A 19,377-nucleotide genomic window follows, 5' to 3' on the forward strand; every position below is an offset into this window, starting at 1 on the left:
TAACAATCGCTTCCAAAGCCATGCTTCGAAGCTCGCTCCAAAATCAAGCACACGCCCACATAAAACAGACCACAAAGCTCATCAAATGTTAGAGCTGAGAAGTGCTTCCAAAATTATCCAGTCTGGCGCCCTCATTCTGCAGATGGGGACTCAGAGACAACGTGCCCTCATCTTGTCACCAAGTTCGAGACCGGGAATAAAGCTGGTAGTAAAACTGGTTCTCCGGTTTCCAGAGCAGGCTGCTTTTATCCACGGCTAACACTTTTTGAAAACAAACAAAACAAATGTTGGGTTTTTTAATATATATTTTTCAGTACTGACCTCCTCCAGGATGACAGCAGGACACAGCAAGGAAGTAAAACATGACAGTGTGACCCGGATGCTTCGCTCCCCGAGCTGGTTCCAGCTCCCCGCCAAAAGCGATCAGAGTCCGGTTGTGGCCCTGCCAGGGGGGCGCGTCTGAGTGTCGCTTCGGCCACGACTGTGGGACATCAGGCAAACCTCTTCTCGGCTCTGTGCCTCAGTTTCCCTACAGTAAAACCAGCTTAGAAACATGATGATTCGAAGCCCCAAGGAAATTCCTGAGCAGCTGTGTCTCTGCGCCTCCAAGCCGGCGAGTCCCCTTCCAGAGAGGACGGATGGACCTTCCTCTGGGGGCGTGTCAGGTGGTAATTAGCACAGAGAGACTCAGGCCTCCCCGGGGTCACAGAGCTTCCCTGCTGCGGTGGCCCTAACTCTCCCCCGGAAGGCTCTGCCGGTCAGAGCCCCCGTCTTGTTCCGGGACTATGGCCCCGGCTGCAGGAAAGGACATTTATGTGGTTTCTCTGCCTCTGTTTTGATTTTTTTTTAATTGTCCTGAGTATCAACCCAGCAGGCTACAATTTGTTTTATCTAATTTGTATTGGATGGAATTCCTTGGGAGACCTGACCATCCAGGCCATACAACGTATGACAATTATTATGCTGGATTCTTGATTACTTGACCTCTTTGAACTTGCAAAATTGTTTTTCATTCTATGATTTATTCAATCATTCAATGAGAATTTGTTGAAAATTCATCGTATGTGAAAATATCTTGTAAACTCTTAAGGATATATGCAATTATTAAATTTTAAGACGTGTGGGAGATACGATAGATGTAGAAGACACAATTTCTGCCCTTAAGGAACTTATACCTTGTTTAGCCTATCATGTGTATTTCTCCTAAACTTCTTAGACCAAGACTTGAGCGTCTCCTAATAACAGAGAGAAGGTGCCAGGTGCAGCTGGAGCCTTTCCGTCGGGGTTTTCCCAGTGTCCCTCCCTAGTCATCACTGTCCCATCCCAATGACCCATGTCAACTTGGGATTCACTATGATCACTAGATCCTTTTCTTTTGTCCTCTATTCCATTTGGAGTTCATTCTGACCACTTGGAGATTATTTAATGCCATAGACACAAAGCCTACCTCCCCAATCTCGAGCTGACTTTGGCGACCTATTAACAATAGTTTCTATTTCATTCAATGTGTCATTGGGGAAAGAGGGGGACATCACATTTGTGGGAACGGCTGCAGCAGGCCCCCAATCCGAAGCCTTGTGACCTGCTACTAATGATATTTCCTCAGGGAGCCCCTGGGGAAGGGGGCCAGAGAAGAGCCTCACAAAAAGCCAGCCTGGCCTGGCCTGGAGCTCTGCTCACAGCTCTGAACACTCTTCCACACGCTTCGCCAAAACACAGCCTTCAGGAGCAGTGAGAGAACGATGAGTTTGTCCCCAGCGAGGCAGCCAGCCGCAGTGGTTGAAAACTACGTGGTTTAGGTGGGAAGGGTGAGACAACCAGATTCAGGGGGTGCCACCTGCCTGAAAGCAGGGGTAAACAACCCCTCAGCGGGCGGGCTACAGGCAGAGCTCCCGTCCACCGTAGCCACGAAGGCATCTCTGGCCGCAAGAAGGGGAGGGAGAACTGGACCTCACTCCCTACCTGGAGAGGGTGCCTGGCTGGCCCTCTGCCCCCATGTCCGTCCCCCTCTGCCCCCTGTCCCCACCCAGAAAGATGCCTGGACCTCACTAGACAATGGATCACATAGCCTTTTAGGCACTAACCACTTTCCACCATCAAGGCCCAGAAAAATAATAAAAGGGGAAATCCAAGGTGGGGAGGGGTGATTGAGTGACATAGCAAGTTTCTGGAATTGGACCCCTTCAGCTGTACCCATCAGTCACCCTCGGAAGCAAGGGTATGCATGCAGAGGAGGAAGGTGGACGGCCTCCGCCCTTCCCTCCTGGTCCCCGCCTAGGAGGGACCGCCATGCCAGTATGAGGGGGGCTGGCAGGCCCTGCGCTCTGGGGACCCTGTCATGTCACCCTTTGTTTGGAACCCTCTGGCTCACCGCTTCCTTCCTCCAGGCCGTGCGCCCCGTCCACCGGAGCGGACGTGCCAGGGGTGGGGCTGGAGGCGAGCGAGGGGCGGAGGCACACCCTGCCCTCCAAGACGCCGGGCTGCTCTGCATCTGCTCGGCCCTCTTCCCTTCTCTTCCCCTCCCCGGTGTTTCAGGCTGTTCTGTCTCTCCCCACGTCTCTTCCAAGGAGACGAGAGTCAGACCTGCGGGCGTCGCTAAGGCGTTCCAGGCGCCTGAAGAAAGCCTGGCGCGGCCTGCCCCGCACCCCACCCCTGGCCCAAGCAGGCAGGTGGCGCCACCCGATGGCCGCGGCCTGAAGCTCAGCGGGAAGGAGGAGGCTTTTAGGGTGGGGCTGGAGGTTTCCGGCGACCAGCTCAATTCAGAAGCTCTGGGGGGAAGAATTCCATCAAAGGTCCTTGCGGCAAAAGTTCCATAAATGAGAACGCTTCAGTCCTTAGAAATGAACGGTGACGAGCACTATAGATTTGTGGGGCGTTCGGACAGCCCTCTTTGTCTCATTTTGCTACCTCCGTACTTCTATCAACCTTTTTTTGCTGTTAATTCCAGTCTGGAGCCCAGCTGGGTTGTTTCTAACGTCCAGTCCTTTGAAGAGTGGAGATTTGTGCTTCCAACCTCGTGTTAAACAAAACAACAAAGAGAAGACGCTGTGCAAATTCAATTACCTAGTCAGTGTGTGGCCTGGTGAGATCTAGAGGAGGAGGGGAATTTGCAGTAAACGAAGCAAGTGGAAATAAATGATGGTCCTGTCTTGTTAAAAAGCCTCTGGAAGGAATGGAGAGACACCACAGGCCACTGATGTCCGCTCGGACCCCAGCCACGGTGTCCTGCTCCAACCTGGCCAGGAGCTGCGCTCCCGTTCCTCAGACACCAGTCTCCAGCGTCCAGACTTCCAGCTGCTCTTTATGTTACCGAGTCCAAGCTTGCTCTGCTCGCTACATGACAGACCAATGAATGGGAGACGAGGTGTTGAGGCAAGGAAGACGGCTTTATTCGGAAAGCCGGCAGACCGAGAAGATGGCAGACTAGCGTCTCCGATAAACCGTCTTATGGGGGTCTGGATGCCGGCTTCTTTTACAGAATCAGAGAGGGCAGTGAGGAAGTAAAGTAAAAGGGCCATCAGTCTTGCAAAACATCGCCTGGAATGACCGGCCTCGGTGAGGGGATGTGTTAGTTTCTTTTTTCTTGCAGCCATTCACAGGTGGGCAAGGTTCCCTGAGGCAGGTCATTATGTACAATTATAATGACAAAAGCAAAGAAAACCAAAGGTTAAAGTCAAAGAAGCAGATCCAACGTGGAGTCCAATTTAGCTCTTCCCTGTTACTTTTCCAGGGGGCTCACAAGCCCCCAGACCCCTCTGTTGCCAGTCCCCATGTCCTGCCAACCTCCCAGAATCCTTCTCGCCGGAATCCATCTTGGCTGAGTGATGCGTGCGCCACCAGGAAGGACCCTGAGTCAGAACGATCGGCCAGAGACAACCCAGAAACTAACCCCATCACCATAAAACCCGAGACTGCGAGCCCCGTGGCAGAGCAGTCCTCCTGGGTTCCCTGACCCTGCTGCTCTCCACCCGGGCGCCCCTTCCCGATGAAACCTCTTGCTTCATCAGCAGGTGTGTCTCCTCGGATAATCCATTTCCAAGGGTTAGACAAGAGCCCACTCTCAGGCCCTGGAAGAGGTCCCGCTTCCTGCAACACCTCCCCGTGCCCCTCTCCACGGCTTCCCTATTGTTTCTCTCTGTGCACCCAAAGCTATAGGCTATAAGACACACCGTGCTTTCAGAGCTGTTAGAATGTGTTTTAAGTGCTACTTAGAATTAATGAAACACAGGCCCTGGTTTATAGTTGCCTCACCCGTGTCTAGGACAGTGTTCTGCATGCAGTACATGTTCAGTAAATATTTCTGTGCTTTGTCAGAGGTTCTGGCATCAAATCCCAGGGGAGGGAGTGGTGGAGCAGAGCACGGGCTGGAGGAAGATAAAAGCAGAAACGGACGAAGCAAGACAAGATGAAATCCGGGGAGCCCTCCTCATGGGTCGGATATGTCCGCTCCCCATGGTTCAGGGAAAGAGTTCGGGGCTGAGGGCCCAGTCACCCCAGAGTTCCAGCTCTCTGATGGCCTGGCTGTCACCAGAAAGCCACTTCATCCCTCTGTCATGCCCCACATTGAACAATGACAAGGTAGTAACAGCTAATCTTTACCAAGTCCTAACCACACACCTGAGATTTTACACGTATTAATGTATTTTCCTTAAAAATGGAGAACCAGAGTCACTGGCCCTTTTCATTTTAAGAAGGATAATGGGAGGGGCAGCCACCCACAGGTCATGTGACCTTGGACAAGCCACCACCCACGCTTCACAGCTAAGGAAACGGGATCACAAGAGTTAATCACAGATACCCTGTCTCCACTAGAGGTATTTTATAAAGACAAAATACAAGACTGAACATCAAAGAGCTTTGAAAACCTCAGAGCCAGACAACTGTGAGAGGTTATTATGGGCAAACAATGACATTACAGATTGGGAAGTGCTCACTGTCATCAAGGACAAGGGTCCTATTTCGCTCCAATGCATCACCATAAGAGAGACAGTCCCTGATCTCAAGGCATAAATTTGCCCCAATGAAGCCTTCAGAGACTGTCCAATCGTTAAGTCATTACTAGTATCAGAAAACAGAATATAGGGCAAAAAAAGCATCAAGATGATCTTATTGCAGTTTCTAAAGACGGTATAATAGATGTGAACATTTATGTATTAAATAAAAGTGTGCTGTGTGTATACTTTTTTAAAGGTGAATTAATGGACACTTCTGGGGTTTTGTAACCAACTCAATTTATAAATATTAAATTTTATATGGGCTCCCCTGGTAGCGCAGTGATTGGGAGTCCGCCTGCCGATGCAGGGGACACGGGTTCGTGCCCCGGACCGGGAAGATCCCGCATGCCGTGGAGCGGCTGGGCCCGTGAGCCATGGCCGCTGAGCCTGCGCGTCCGGAGCCTGTGCTCCGCAATGGAAGAGGCCACAACAGTGAGAGGCCCGCGTACCGCAAAAAAAAAAAAAAAAAAAATTAAATCTTATACTTATATTTTATATGTTTTTCCTTTTCATCTTTCCAAGATTGAATCTTCTAATAAATAGTTCATTAATAAATCATAGCAGGAAAGAAAAAAGCATCCTAGATGTTTCTACAGATTCCAGGAACCCAAAGGAATTGATTTTAGGTCCTGAAGAATTAGAATCATATAAAGTACCAATAGAGATAATGGTAGTCCTACAAAGACGGAGGATAGAGGGGTTTTTAATTAGTCCCATTTTCCCTTGTCTCTTTGTTCTAATCAGAAAATCATTTCAGTCTCTATCTTCCTCCAGATCAGTATGGCCTTGAGTTTACAGGATGGGCTTCCCTTGCCTCCACCTGACGGCTCAGGAGCCGCTGTAATACTGCTCATTTCCCCTCTTCGGTAGTATTTGTGACTCTGTAAAAATAACTTACAACGGCTGATATGTAAAAGTTCGGCAATCTGATACCTTTAAATACGCTCAACATCGGACTTAATTTCTAGAAGGGCAAGGGAGACTCAAGGAGCTGGAAAGTACAGCTTCATTAGCACTCATGTAGAGGAGTGATTCTCCGTGAGCATCAGGACCCCTGGACCACTTGTTAAGCACAGATCCCTGGCCCCAACCTCAGAGGGCTGGGGTGGGATTCCAGGACCTGCATGTCTCATAACCTCCCAGATTACGGTGGTGCTGCTGGTCTTGGGATCCCACTTTGAGAACTACTGACACAAACAATGGTTACTGGAAGAGCCAGCAAAGACAAACCATGGAAGCCTTCTCTTCCGTTTTCCTTGCGATGTGGGCTGCTACGGGCAAAAGGGCTGGGATTAGGAAAAGACTAGGGAAGACACATTGGGCAGGGGGACGGGTCTCGTGTATAAAACCTTTGCCACAGTATTTCTGAGTTGGGCTCTATATGCGCCTTGGCATTCTCCATCAGTGGGCTAGACATCATGAGATCTAAGGTTTTTCTTTTGGGACCAGATCCTGTCTGCCTCCCTGGGATTCCAAAGGGGCTTTCCCTGAGGTGACTCAAAGAGGCCAAGGCTCCAGGGGGGATTCTCCAGCACCAGTAACCATGACAGAGCCCACACAGCCCCTGCAATGCTCAGAGGCTCATAAAGAAGGGGAGTACATGGTCTCATCCGGTGGTACAATGGGAGCTTCCCATCTGGAAGTGATCTGTGTTGCTACAATCTGAGACTACTGGGAGCATTCTCTCTCTGCGGTGCATATTGATTATTAGATAAGCACTGTAGATAGGTAGATAGGTAGGTAGATAGATAGATAGGAGAGAGAAGGGGGAGAAAGAGAGAGAGAGAAATTTTAAATAGCCCATAGATCATTGAGATATTTTGTGTAATGCAACATAGTTCAGATTTGGAAATACTGGGTCACACTCCCTGTTTAGCACCTCCTGAGGCATCCATGTGTGTCAAGCAAACCAGGGCTACCACCGTGACCAGACCTAACTGCACCAAAGGAAGGCGCCCGGCTTAGGGGCTCCGCTGAGCCAAGAGGGAGCCGGCCCCCCACTCCCCCGCTCGGGTAGCTGAAGGAAGGGAAGCAAACGGGCACCGTGAGGCCTCCCCAAGTGCCTGGCCCTCCCTGGGCTTTCATTTCTTCCTCAGCAACGTGAGGATGCTGGCTTCCACCAGCTCGGGGGCCCTTGCGGCTCTGACCGACATGAACACAGTAACCTTCTGTTCTTTCACACGCCACCACAGGTCCCCTCTTCTCTATGCTATGCCCGGAACTTGCTCTATCATCAGATTTGAGTTGGGGGGTGTTGGATGCTCAGAAAGGCTGAGAACAGCCCATAGGAAACCAGGGCCGACTTCGCACTGTACGGTCAGACTCAAATGGCAAGGACCTTAGACAATGTTACATTGTGGGGTTTAAAAACACTCATTTCTAAGAGCCTGGGCTTACTGAGTCAGCGATCTGGAACATTCTCAAGACACTAAAAATATCCTGAGAGTGGACTGAATTTTAAACTGTGCTTTAAGAAACTTTCTGTGCGAAAACAATTGGGCATTTCTTCTTTAAAACAGTTATGCATTTTCTTTATTTAGATTTTTCACTACTGGAAAGAATAAGAAATACAGAGGGTGTTCGAGCCTCAGAGGGGAACTGAACATCAGGGCCCATAAGGCCATCCAGTCCTAAGATTCTATCCAAACAGCCAAGATTCTACCCAGAGGACCACGATTTATAACCTTAAATCTCTCAATTTACATTTTCAAAGCAAAAAAGATAAAATGCTTTCTTTCCCTTCTGACTGATAGTTTGAGGGTTCCCGTTCCCGGCATCAACTTGCAGGACAAAGGGTTCTTTTCAGCCAGGAGTTGGCATCTACCGAATGCTTAGTTCTTGGAATCGCCTGCCTGCTCCTAGCAAGACGTGGGCAACATATCCGTAAACGGTCTGAAACAGGTAAAATGGACACCTGGGTCTCACCACCCTCCAGGCAACCTTTTCCTAATTCACACTAAAATACATTTGGGGACACAGGGAAGGCAAAAGTTCATGATACTGAAAACTGAACGTGGTAAACCACTGCCTGGATCCCAGCACAAAACAGAAGGAGCTGAAAGGAGAAAGTGGCTTCTCTGATGTTCTCAGATGGGCTCTGAATCCAGGGGCCGACAGTGAGAGAGGCACAGAGACCCAGCGGCCGTCACTTGCCAGAAACCGCCGGCAGATGCTACCAAGAAGACGTTCCTTCCCATTCGGGGGCTCGCCCAGGGCCTTCCCTTGGGCCTATGGATTCAGACTCCAAAGATGAACGTGGACCATCGATCTGGCAGCAAACACACCCTTTAAAACTAAAATAATCTCCTCTCAGGTTGAAGCAGGCTCTTCATCCATCTGGTCTTAGCTCGGGCTGCCAGAACAAAACCCCATGGACGAGGCGGCTCAATCAACACAAACGTATTTTCTCACAGTTCTAGAGACTGGAAGTCCAAGATGATGGTGCCAGTATGGTCAGTTTCCAGTGAGGGCCCTCTTCCTGGCTTGCAGGTGGTCACCTACTAGCTGTGTCCTCACAGAGAGTGAGCGAGCGAGCACAAATCCCATCATGGGGGCCCTACCCTCATACCCTCATCTAAAACCTAATCATCTCCCCAAAGCCCTGTCTGCAAATACTTTCCCACTGGGGGTCAGGGCTTTCACACAGGAATCTCAGGAGAGACGCAATTCAGTCCACAGCACGTCCACTTACTGACCACCTGTTATGTGTCAGGCGTGCTGGTTGCAAGGGATGCAGACGTCAAAACACAGACCCTGGCCTTAGGGAGCTCCCAGTTGGGAGCTTTGCCCACAGTCTCAGGGACCCCTTCACTGTGGGGGGGCATCCTTTCCCTGGCTTCGGGGGGCTTTTTCCTTCCAACAGCCCACAGATGCAAGTCTTTTTTGGACAGCTGCCCTTGGGCTACTGGAGAGGCTCTTCCAGAACCAGCCAGAAATGGCGGGGAGCCTCCAACCCCCGCTGGGTGTGGCCCGTGGCCAGCGATTGATGGGTAGGAGCCCAGAGAGCCCGGCTCCCTTGCTCTTTGCTCCCAGAGACGCACTCAAAACTTACAAAGGCCTAGCTGACACTCCAGGGCTCCCCTTCAGAAACAGGCTGAAGCTACCCCTCCGGGACTCAGCCTAAAACCACACCCTCTCCAGCCTGCTCCTCCCACTGCTGTGCGGACACCAGGAGCACAAGGCTTGCCGGAGAATCGTCACCTCGGTATCCCTCCTGGGGGCGCCTGACCCAGAACCAGCACCTGGGTGAACGGGGCACAGCGCCAGGCCCCGTGGAGGACTTGCCACCCAGAGCAGCAGGCTTTCTCCACTCGGGAGGCCTCCCTGGGGGGCTGGGCCTGAGCAGCGAGACACCGGCTACTACGCTGGATGTGACTTTTATGACGAAATGTTACCAGAGTCACTTGGGTTCAGAGGAGAGAAATCATGGAGTATTTTTTTTAATCATTTTTGCTTGTGGAGAACCAGAATCCAGAAAGGCCAGGTAATAGAAGACAGGCCTCTGAACAGCACACCAAGGGGTTGAGACTGTAATTATCCTAAATCCCATCTTTCATCAGTATCTCCCTTGCTCTGGAGTCTCTCGTCTCCAGGGCAGATTGCAGGTTCCAGACACAGTGAGGCTTGGGGCCGCCACAGCAGGGCGCCAGAGCGGAGGCAACAGCAGGAACAGAGAAGAAAGCCTGGCGGTGCTTGTGGAGGGAACCCCAGGGGTCTGGAAGCTGGTGTGAGAGGTGAGATGGAAAATGGTTAGTGTCGGAGTGGGCTCAGGCCCCCGTAACAAAGCACCACAGGCCGGGCAGCTCAGACAAGACACTGACTTCCTCACAGTCTGGAGGACTCTGAGATCAAGGTGCCAGCAGGGCTGGTTTCTCCCGAGGCCTCGCTCCTGGGCGCTTAGATGCCGCCTTCTGCCTGTGTCCTCACCTGGGCGTCCCTCTGCGTGTGTCTGCGTCCTAATCTCCTCTTCTTGTAAGGACACCAGTCTGGGCATAAAGCTTGGACTAGACAAGCCTGCGTGCCTGCCCACCTCGGGCCGCCTGGCGAGGTGGGCACGCAGCATCTCACCCTAGGGGTGCAGGTTCAGAAACGCGGCAGGGTCCGATCACCAAGTGCTGACCAAGCCCCGGTGAATCAGTTCACACCCAGCAAACTCAGAACAGGCAGCTCCGTAAGCTAGAGTGCCTATCTAATAATCTACCTGCAGAGATTTCTGGAAGGTTACTGAGTGCTGTTCATTTCCGTGGGACCCTCCTTTCCTGCCCTATCCCATCACCCCACACTGACTACAAGCTTTCTGTGGCCCCCAAACTGTGTCCTACTCGATTTCATGTCCCCGTTCACTCATTCCCAAATGTATCTTATTAATATTTGTCCACCCAGTACCTAACACAGCATCTTGCATGGAGCTGGTGGCCAACATATGCGTGTTGGTGGCCACGCTGGCAACACGGGGAGTGTCAGCTAAGGGCACAGGCTCTGGGTCAGAACCCTGTTTCTACCAAGTACCAGCTGTGTGACCCTGGGTAGAACCAACTGCTCTGAGCCTCAGTTTCCTCATCTTATCAAGTTAGGGTGATACTTACAGAACCTCACAGCGTTATTCTGAGCATTGACTGAATTAATCTATGCGTTCATTATACCCCACAGAGCAGCAAACGGCACACAGTATGTTCGTGCTGGTCATTTTTTTTTTTTTTAATATCCACTGTGTGCTTGACACATTACCTAGTTTTTCTCATTAAATCTCCAAACAACTATCAGGTGATGTTGTCACCTCCTCCTCAAAGAGGTGGAAGCCAGGCTACTCACCTGGTAGGCGGCAGAGAGAGAGAACATGAGCTCAGTGCTGAGTCTCACACCTGCCCTCTCTCTACTGCAGTGCAATTAGGCTGAAATCATCCTCACCCAAGAGGAACATCTGCAGGTGCTCACAGTCTGAAGTGGGAGGCCAACATCGCATCAGGCTCCACCCCAAAAATAAGGGGTTCAGAGGTGTGATCAAGTCCCACCTCCTACCCTACGTGGTTGCAACCCTGGATGCTATATCAGTATCCCATCCAAGTTCCAAAGCCTTTTCATTCCATCAGCCCCAAGGCATTCCTAGCATTCAGTGCCCCCAAAATGTCCCCCTGGCTCTCAGCCAGACCACCAGCATGCCAGCTGTGCCCACGTACTGGAAAGCAGATGACCGTTGGTGAAAAACATAGACTGTGACCAGGACAGGATATTACTGTGCTTTTTGACTCCTAAGCATTCCTTCAGCCCCACGATGGCGGAGAGTTAAACACTGTCAGCACTAATTCTAATTAATTAGAAGCAACAGTCTAGAGCCATGGCTGAGGCTGAGCTCAGTGGAAAAGAACTCCATGCTTGACTAGCGATGTCCGCCGGGGCACAGGAGGAAGGGCAGCACACAAGATGCACGTCTGCCAGCCCTTCCTCAGGCCAAGCCCCTACGCTCAGGTATTGAGAAAGCACCTGGTAACCATGGGGTTTATTCCCGGGAGGGGACGGGAGGGGGACATGAAAACATAGATGTGCCATGGTCCCTGCCTTCAAGAAGAAACACACGGAGGTGAGAGATCAAATTAAAATATAAATACAAATGATGCGTAGGGAAAACTGTTCTGTTTTTTCATGGGGTGGGGCTTTCAGGGACTTTCAGTTTTCTCATCAGGCTTTAAATGCAGTCAGTTGTCGCCTGCCTCTTACAGAAGCCAGGCTATCAAAACCAAACCATAATCAACCTCAGGACTGGGCCCTGCACAGCATTGAGCCCAGCCCCTGTCCCCCTGCAAAACCACCTTCGGCAACAACCTGGCACGCTGCCCAGTCCCTTCATCAGCCCAGCCGGGCACGGCAGCCACTCCAACCCAATCAACCACGACTCCTAGAAAGTGTTTCCTTGGGCTCGGCCCAAACCTCTTTTCCTAATTTCCATCCAACCGTCCTGATTCTGTCTTCCAGGGCCATACACAGCATGAAGAACACCACTCATCTGAGGTTGGCGCCCTTCCTGCTCCCAGTTAAGCAGTCCCAGGACTGGCCCTGTTTTCCAGGTGACCTGGTTTTCTCAGATCACCTAACTTACCCTGGGCTGGCTTCTTTGGACCTTCTTTGATCTCACAACTCAAGGCGGCTGCCTGCCTCTCTCTGGGCTCCTCCTCCCTGATCCTGGTGTCAGATTGCCTCCAGGCAGAAAGCTCAGGCGATTATAAGGCTCACTTCATTGTCATCCCTTTTCTCAGGCACCACAGTTGTGCACCACCTGTTGTCCGATGCCTGGGAGAAAAAAGTTCTTTTATGTACCCTGTTCAGCTTTCCAACTGACAATGGGAGGTTAAGTCCAGGCCTTGTTATCACACCATGGAAGTCCCCACAACATACATTTGTGATTTTGAGAGCTATTTCTGAGCATTTTTAGAGATCCATCCAGTTGAGAGTCTCATCAGAATGTCTGGTCCGGGAGCTCTCCACAGGGTTTTTTATGTCTGAATCTATACAGGTGCTGGCAAATATGTTATCACTTAATTCTCACAATTCTGTGAGGTGGGTATTATTACCTCCATTTATCAGATGAGGAAACCAGGCTTGAAGGGATTAGCAAGGTTAAAAGTGATGGAGCTCCACACCCACAAGGAAAGAACCTGGACACTGACGGGGGTGGGACCAAGTTAGACACAGCCAGAGCTCCTCCCTCTAAGCCCCAGCCTCCCAAACACATACCTAAAATTAAAGTGTAAATGGGAAACTGTGTGCTTTCTAGTGCCTGCGACTCTACCTGACCAAGAGATCTTTCTAAAACTCCGGCCTGATCATGTTTTCACTCCCATGTTTCAAAACTGGGCAAAAGGGACAACTCTCTTAAAAATATATAAAGAACAGACTCAAGAAAAGCAGCCTGAACAGACTAATAACAATAAAAGTAATCAAATTAGGAATTTAACACACACACACACACAATCACCCCACCTAGAGTTTCAGAGGCCGTTTCTATTAACATTCAAGGGATGGATAATTCACATTTTATACAAACTGTTCCAAAGGAAAGAAATATTCCCAAACTGATTTTATGAGGGTAATGTGACCTTGATGCCTTCCCACAAAGAAAACACAAGGCTCAGGCTGTTCTTCCAATGTACCACCAACTATTAAGGAAACAATAATTCCAGTGTTAAAGAAGTGGATGATATAGGGAACAAGGGAATGCCTGCCAGCTCACTTTACAAGGCAGTCATACCCTTGATATCAAAACTCAACAGGACAATCTGAAAAAGAAAAATTTCAGATCAGTCTCACTCATGAACATGGATGAAAAATATTCTTTTTTTTTTTTCGCGGTATGCGGGCCTCTCACTGTTGTGGCCTCTCCCGTTGCGGAGCACAGGCTCTGGACGCGTAGGCTCAGCGGCCATGACTCACGGGCCCAGCCGCTCCGTGGCATGTGGGATCTTCCCGGACCAGGGCACGCACCCGTGTCCCCTGCATCGGCAGGCTGACTCTCAACCACTGCACCACCAGGGAAGCCCCAAAAAATATTCTTTTAAAATATAAAATCAACAACAACATGGTTGGACTTGGAGGATATCATGCTAAGAGAAATAAGTCAGTCAGGCAAATACTGTATGATATCACTTATACATGGAATCTAAAAAATAAAACAAACTAGTGAACATAACAAAAAAGAAACAGACTCACAGATATGGAAAACAAACTAGTGGTTACCAGTGGGGAGAGGGAAGTGGGGAGGGGCAAGATAGGGGTAGGGGATTAAGAGGTACAAACTACTACGTATAAAATAAATCACCTACAAGGATATACTGCACAGCACAGGGAATCTAGCCAACATTTTGTAATAACTATAAATGGAGTGTAACCTTTTTTACTGAAGTATAGCTGATGTACAATATTATTTAAGTTACATGTGTACAGTATAGTGATTCACAACTTTTAAAGGTTACACTCCATTTATATAAACCTATACAATATTGTACATCAACTATACCTCAGTAAAATATTAAATTAAAAATAAAATAAGGACTTCCTTGATGGCACAGTGGTTAAGAATCCTCCTGCCAATGCAGGGGACACGGGTTTGAGCCTTGGTCCGGGAAGATCCCACATGCTGCGGAGCAACTAAGCCCATGCACCACAACGACTGAGCCTGCTCCCTAGAGCCCACAAGCCACAACTGCTGAGCCTGCGTTCCACAACTACTGAAGCTCGCACGCCTAGAGCCCGTGCTCCGCAACAAGAGAAGCCCCCACTCACCGCAACTAGAGGAAGCCCACGTGCAGCAATTAAGACCCAATGCAGCCAAAAATAAACAAATTCATTTTAAAATAAATTTTAAAAATAAATAAAATAAGTAAAATATAAAATCAAACCCAATTAAATATATTTAAAAATGGTAAAGTAAGTACTCAAATAGAGAATTGGAACTGAAAAGAGATTCCAGAAGCAGACCCACATGCGTGCAGAAATTTAATTTATGGCAGAATTGGTACTGGAGATCAATGTGGTAAGGATGGATATTTCAATAATTGGTTATCCATATTGAAAATAAAAATAAATTAAATCTAGTGTTAGTCAGCCATGTTGTTGCAATGATGCTGTATAACAAACATGCCCCAAGATCTCAGTGGCTTACAACAAACAACATTTCTTTCTCATGCACATACAGGTCTGTATGCCAGCTGTGACATCTAACAGTTCAGAGTCAGGTCTGCTCCAGCTGTCTCTCATTCTCTGAGCCAGGCTGGAGGAGAAGAGGGGACCTGGGACACGCACTTCTCATGTTGCAGGTAAGGAACCCAAGAGGGTGAGCCAAACCACATAGCACACTTAAGTCTCTTGTTGGCTGGGGCACACATTATATCTGCTCCCATTCCATTCACCAAAGCGAGTCACATGGTTAAGTTCAAAGACAGCCAGAAAGTGGAGTATATTCTGCCCACAGTGAGCCATGGCAAGGGCACAGAGAAAAGGAAGAATTGTTTTAAAATAATACAATTTACTACGGATCTCTATCTCATACCATACAAAAAAAGTTCATCTTAGAGGCTTAAACACATAAAGGTAAAAGACAAAGTTATGAAAATTTTAGGAGAATATCTTTATATCCTTAGGGTAAGAAAAAGATTCCCAAATATGATGCATAAAAAAGAAACCATTAGGGGCTTCCCTGGTGGCGCAGTGGTTGAGAGTCCGCCTGCCGATGCAGGGGACACGGGTTCGTGCCCCGGTCCGGGAAGATCCCACATGCCGCGGAGCGGTTGGGCCCGTGAGCCATGGCCGCTGAACCTGCGTGTCTGGAGCCTGTGCTCCGCAACAGGAGAGGCCACAGCAGTGAGAGGCCCGCATACCGCAAAAAAAAAAAAAAAAAAAAAAAGAAACCATTAAAAATTGATAATTTCAACATTAAAAGTAAAAACTTCTGTTGATCAGAATTTCAAAATGAGATGAAACATTTGCAACATATATCAATGGTAAAGGATTAGTATCCAGAATATATAAAGCACCCTTCCAAATAAATAAGAAAAATAGACCTGTGCATATGGCAAACTTGATATTTGCCATAAGCAGCATTACAATCAGAGAGAAAATTCTGAACTGTTTTGTACAAGGTGCTGAGACAACTGACTATCTGGGGAAAGATAAAAAGAGATCCCTGCCTCACACTGTATACCAAAATACATTCTGGATTATTTAAAAAGCTAAATATGAAAAGCTACATTGTCATTTTAAAAGAAAATATAGAGTACCACTATGCACTGCTTAAGGAACAAGTGTTTTAAATGAATACTGAAAAATCAAGTCATAAAAGGAAAGGCTGACAAATTGACTACATATTTTTTTAAAGCTGTTATGCCCAAAAACATCCTAAACCAAGTTAAAATTGAAGTTACAGAACACATGTCATGGACAAGGGATAAATATCCAGAACATTTAAAAGATGTCTTGCTAAACAAAGCCTTGCACATCTGAAGAGCAATGAGGTATCTCCTGTGGCTGTAGCACACAGTGGTGTGTGCGCATGCGCGCGCATGCCCAAGCATCTGCGTGCTACGCTCCACGCTCCTGCACGAGGAATTCTTTTGACTTAGAAAGCCCTTTCCCTGTTTTCTTCTAGGAGTTGGAAGAGACTTCAGGGAAACTAGTCTCTCCTTCCTTGATGCTTCTCTGGCTCGTTTCACATCCTCTATGAGACAAGCTTTAAAAGATTACAATTCATTATGATTAGTACTGCAGTGGCAGCTTGGGCTATCATAAGAAAATACCATAGATGAGGTGGCTTAAACAACAGAAATTCATTTCTCACAGTTCTGGAGGCTGGAAGTCCAGGATCAAAGTGCCAACGTATTCAGCTTCTGATGACAGCTCTCTTCTGGGCTTGCAGACGGCCACTTTCTCTGTGTCCTCACACGGCCTTTCCTTGGCATGTGCACATGGAGAGATCTCTCTCTTCCTGTTCTTATAAGGCCACCAATCCTATTAGATTAGGACCCACCCTTCTGACCTCATTTTACCTGAATTACCTCCAAAAAGCTCTACCTCCCAAGAGTCACAGTGGTTAGGGCTTTGACATAGAACTGGGGGAGCCAGGGAGGGGACACAACTCAGTCCTGGCAGGTATTCTGCCTCCACCACCCCTGTTTTTTAAAAAGCTTTCTGAAATCTGTACAAGCCTTGAGCAGCATCTGCCACAGCCCGCCTCTGTCCTAGGGCTTAGGGTATCAAGATGAGTTTGGTTGTCGTCAGGTTACTCCTGTAGATACAGCTAACGAAGGGATGCGTCCATGCTTCTAGGAGGGCAGCGTGACGAGATCCCAGAGAAGACAGAGGAGAAGGTGAGCAAGTGTTCCAAGATGTGTTTAAATGCTCTTCAAGGAAGAGGTGATGCCATCCTCTCTGAAGTGGTGGGAGGTATGAAACCAGATGCCCAAGAAGGCTCCCCGAAGGATGGCGTTTTTTAGCCTAATTTTTGGTGGCTTCTTCCACCATCTGGGTGGCATCCACTATGCTGTCTCCATATTTTATCAGAAGAGGCTGCCAGGCCTCAGAAGGACGCATGCAGGGCTGGTCTTTCAGTGACCACAGGCACTCATAGATCCACAGTTATCCACTCTTACCTAACCTCACAGGTTGTGCTACATTGTGCCTTCATCCCAACAAAGACAAGTAGCATCAGTGGCTGGAAACAGGTGCCAGCAGACACCCAGCATTCTACAAGGACCCCCCACCCAGCTCTTAGTGGTGGCAGCAGCCCTGCTCCCGGCCCCAGCTGGCGAGGACCATTAGTTACTTCATCTTCATTTCTTGCTGCTCAATCCAGGGGGCCCCAAAGGAAGTAACATGGGACTCAAGACACCGAAAATCTGTACCTCTCCAGGTCTACAGTTGAAAGTTCACTTCCGCCCAGGCTGTTGGAGCGTCAGTACACACTCAGATAAGGTTTGTTGGGTGCCGCTGGGTCCCTGGCATTGGTCAACAAGAAAGAGAGCCTCGTGCTGTCGCAGCATTTGCAGACCACTTGGAGAAGAGTGATGGTTAGTTTTAGGTGTCAAGTTGGCCAGGCTATAGCACCCAGGTCTTTAATCAAACGCTAATCCAGGTGTTGCTGTGACAGCATTTTGTAGATGTGGTCAACACCCACAATCTGCTGACTTTAAGTAAAAGAGATTACCCTGGAGAATGTGGATCGGCCCCATTCAAATTAGTTAAAAGGCCTTAAGAGGAAAACTGAGTTTCCAGAGGAAGAAGGAAGTTGGCTCAAGACCAAAACATCAGCTCCTCACCAGGAGTCCCAGCCTGCAGTTCTACCATACTGACCAGCACTGGCCAGCTCCCACAGCTGCATAAGCCAATTCCTTGAAATAAATGCGTGTGTGTGTGTCTGTGTGTGTCTGTGTGTGTCTGTGTCTGTGTGTGTCTGTGTGTCTGTGTACATGCACTAGGTAGGTAGATATAGATGTGGAGAGAGAGTTTATTTCAAGGAATATATCCATAAGATGTAAATATAGACATAGATCTATAGATATAATTTACATTTATATCTCCTACTGGTCTGTTCCTCTGACTGGTACAAGGAGACTCACACATACACGAGGCATTACTAGCCAGTGTCCTACGCGCTACGACTGGGGGAGCATCACATGCCGTACTTAACGGTGTAAGCCTAAGTTGGACCCTCCAGATCTGAATCTTAGAGCCATCATGCACTAGATGCACCATGACCTTGGGTCAGCTCTTATGTTCTGCAAGCCTCAGTTTCCTCACCTGTAAAATGGAGATAGCCTCTTCCTCCTGAGGTTAATGCAAGGGGTCAAAGAGGTCACCTGTCTCGCCCAAGAACACGCCGCTAGGAAGTGTGAAGCCAGGACTTCAACTCAGGACTCTCTGCCACCAGTGCTCGCCCCCCTAACCCTCTGCCGTCACCTTCTCCTTGGGGATTACACTTCAGCTGTTGCTTCTTTAACAGACGCTCTGCCCAAAACAGCCCACATATGTTGTTACAACTTCAACTCTGTTCTGCAGAGATGCCTCTTAAATTCACAGCTTCTGCCCAATCCTAAGGTAGAATTCCATGCTTCCATTGCATTCTGGTACTTGGATGTGACCACTGGCTTCAAACCCAGCATATCTTAAATTCAAACTCATCATCTTTCCCTGCCACTGACCAGTCCTGGCTTCATCTCTCTCTAGTTGTATGACCTTGGGAAAGCTACTGACCCTCTAAGCCTCAGAGTCCCCTTCTGTTCAATGGAGGGAGGGGGGTGGTGATATGAGGAAAGCAGACACGTACCCTGTATGTAGTACCTATCCTGGGGTCTGGTACATTGTAAGCACTAAATATATGATTGTACTTAGTCATTCAGCATCTATTCATTCATCAGCACTGTTTTTAATTTATTCTACAGTAGGAAGCATGGATTTAGTCCTAACCCACTACTTGCAGGCTAATTTTCCAGGAAAACTATCATTTCCCACTAAATCGAGTAAATAAGATGCTACAGTATGGCTGTTTCCTTTCCATTTTATGTTGGTGTATTGCCATCTAGTGGACAATGCACAAGTTACAAGCAAAAGAAGAAAAGGGCGTGCAGACAAAGGCGATAATCCTAAAAGAAATGTTTACCGTGAAGACTGGTCCATAGCATTGTTGGATTTCAACAACTATCTGAAAAACATAAATAACAAGATGTGCTCTGAATAGAAAATAAATTGTAAATGAACACTACAGTAAGTTACCAGCTTATAATATTACAATCTCTAACTTGTTCTAAGCAAAATAAAAAATAAAAGAATCAGCATTCTTTCCTGCAACTGACCGCTTTTCTCCATTTGAATTCTCCATGCCACATACTGGATGGGAATCTAA

This window comes from Aethalodelphis obliquidens, unplaced genomic scaffold (assembly GCF_003676395.1).
Source record: "Aethalodelphis obliquidens isolate GAN/ISIS:26980383/991018 unplaced genomic scaffold, ASM367639v1 scaffold38, whole genome shotgun sequence".
NCBI lineage: Eukaryota > Metazoa > Chordata > Mammalia > Artiodactyla > Delphinidae > Aethalodelphis > Aethalodelphis obliquidens.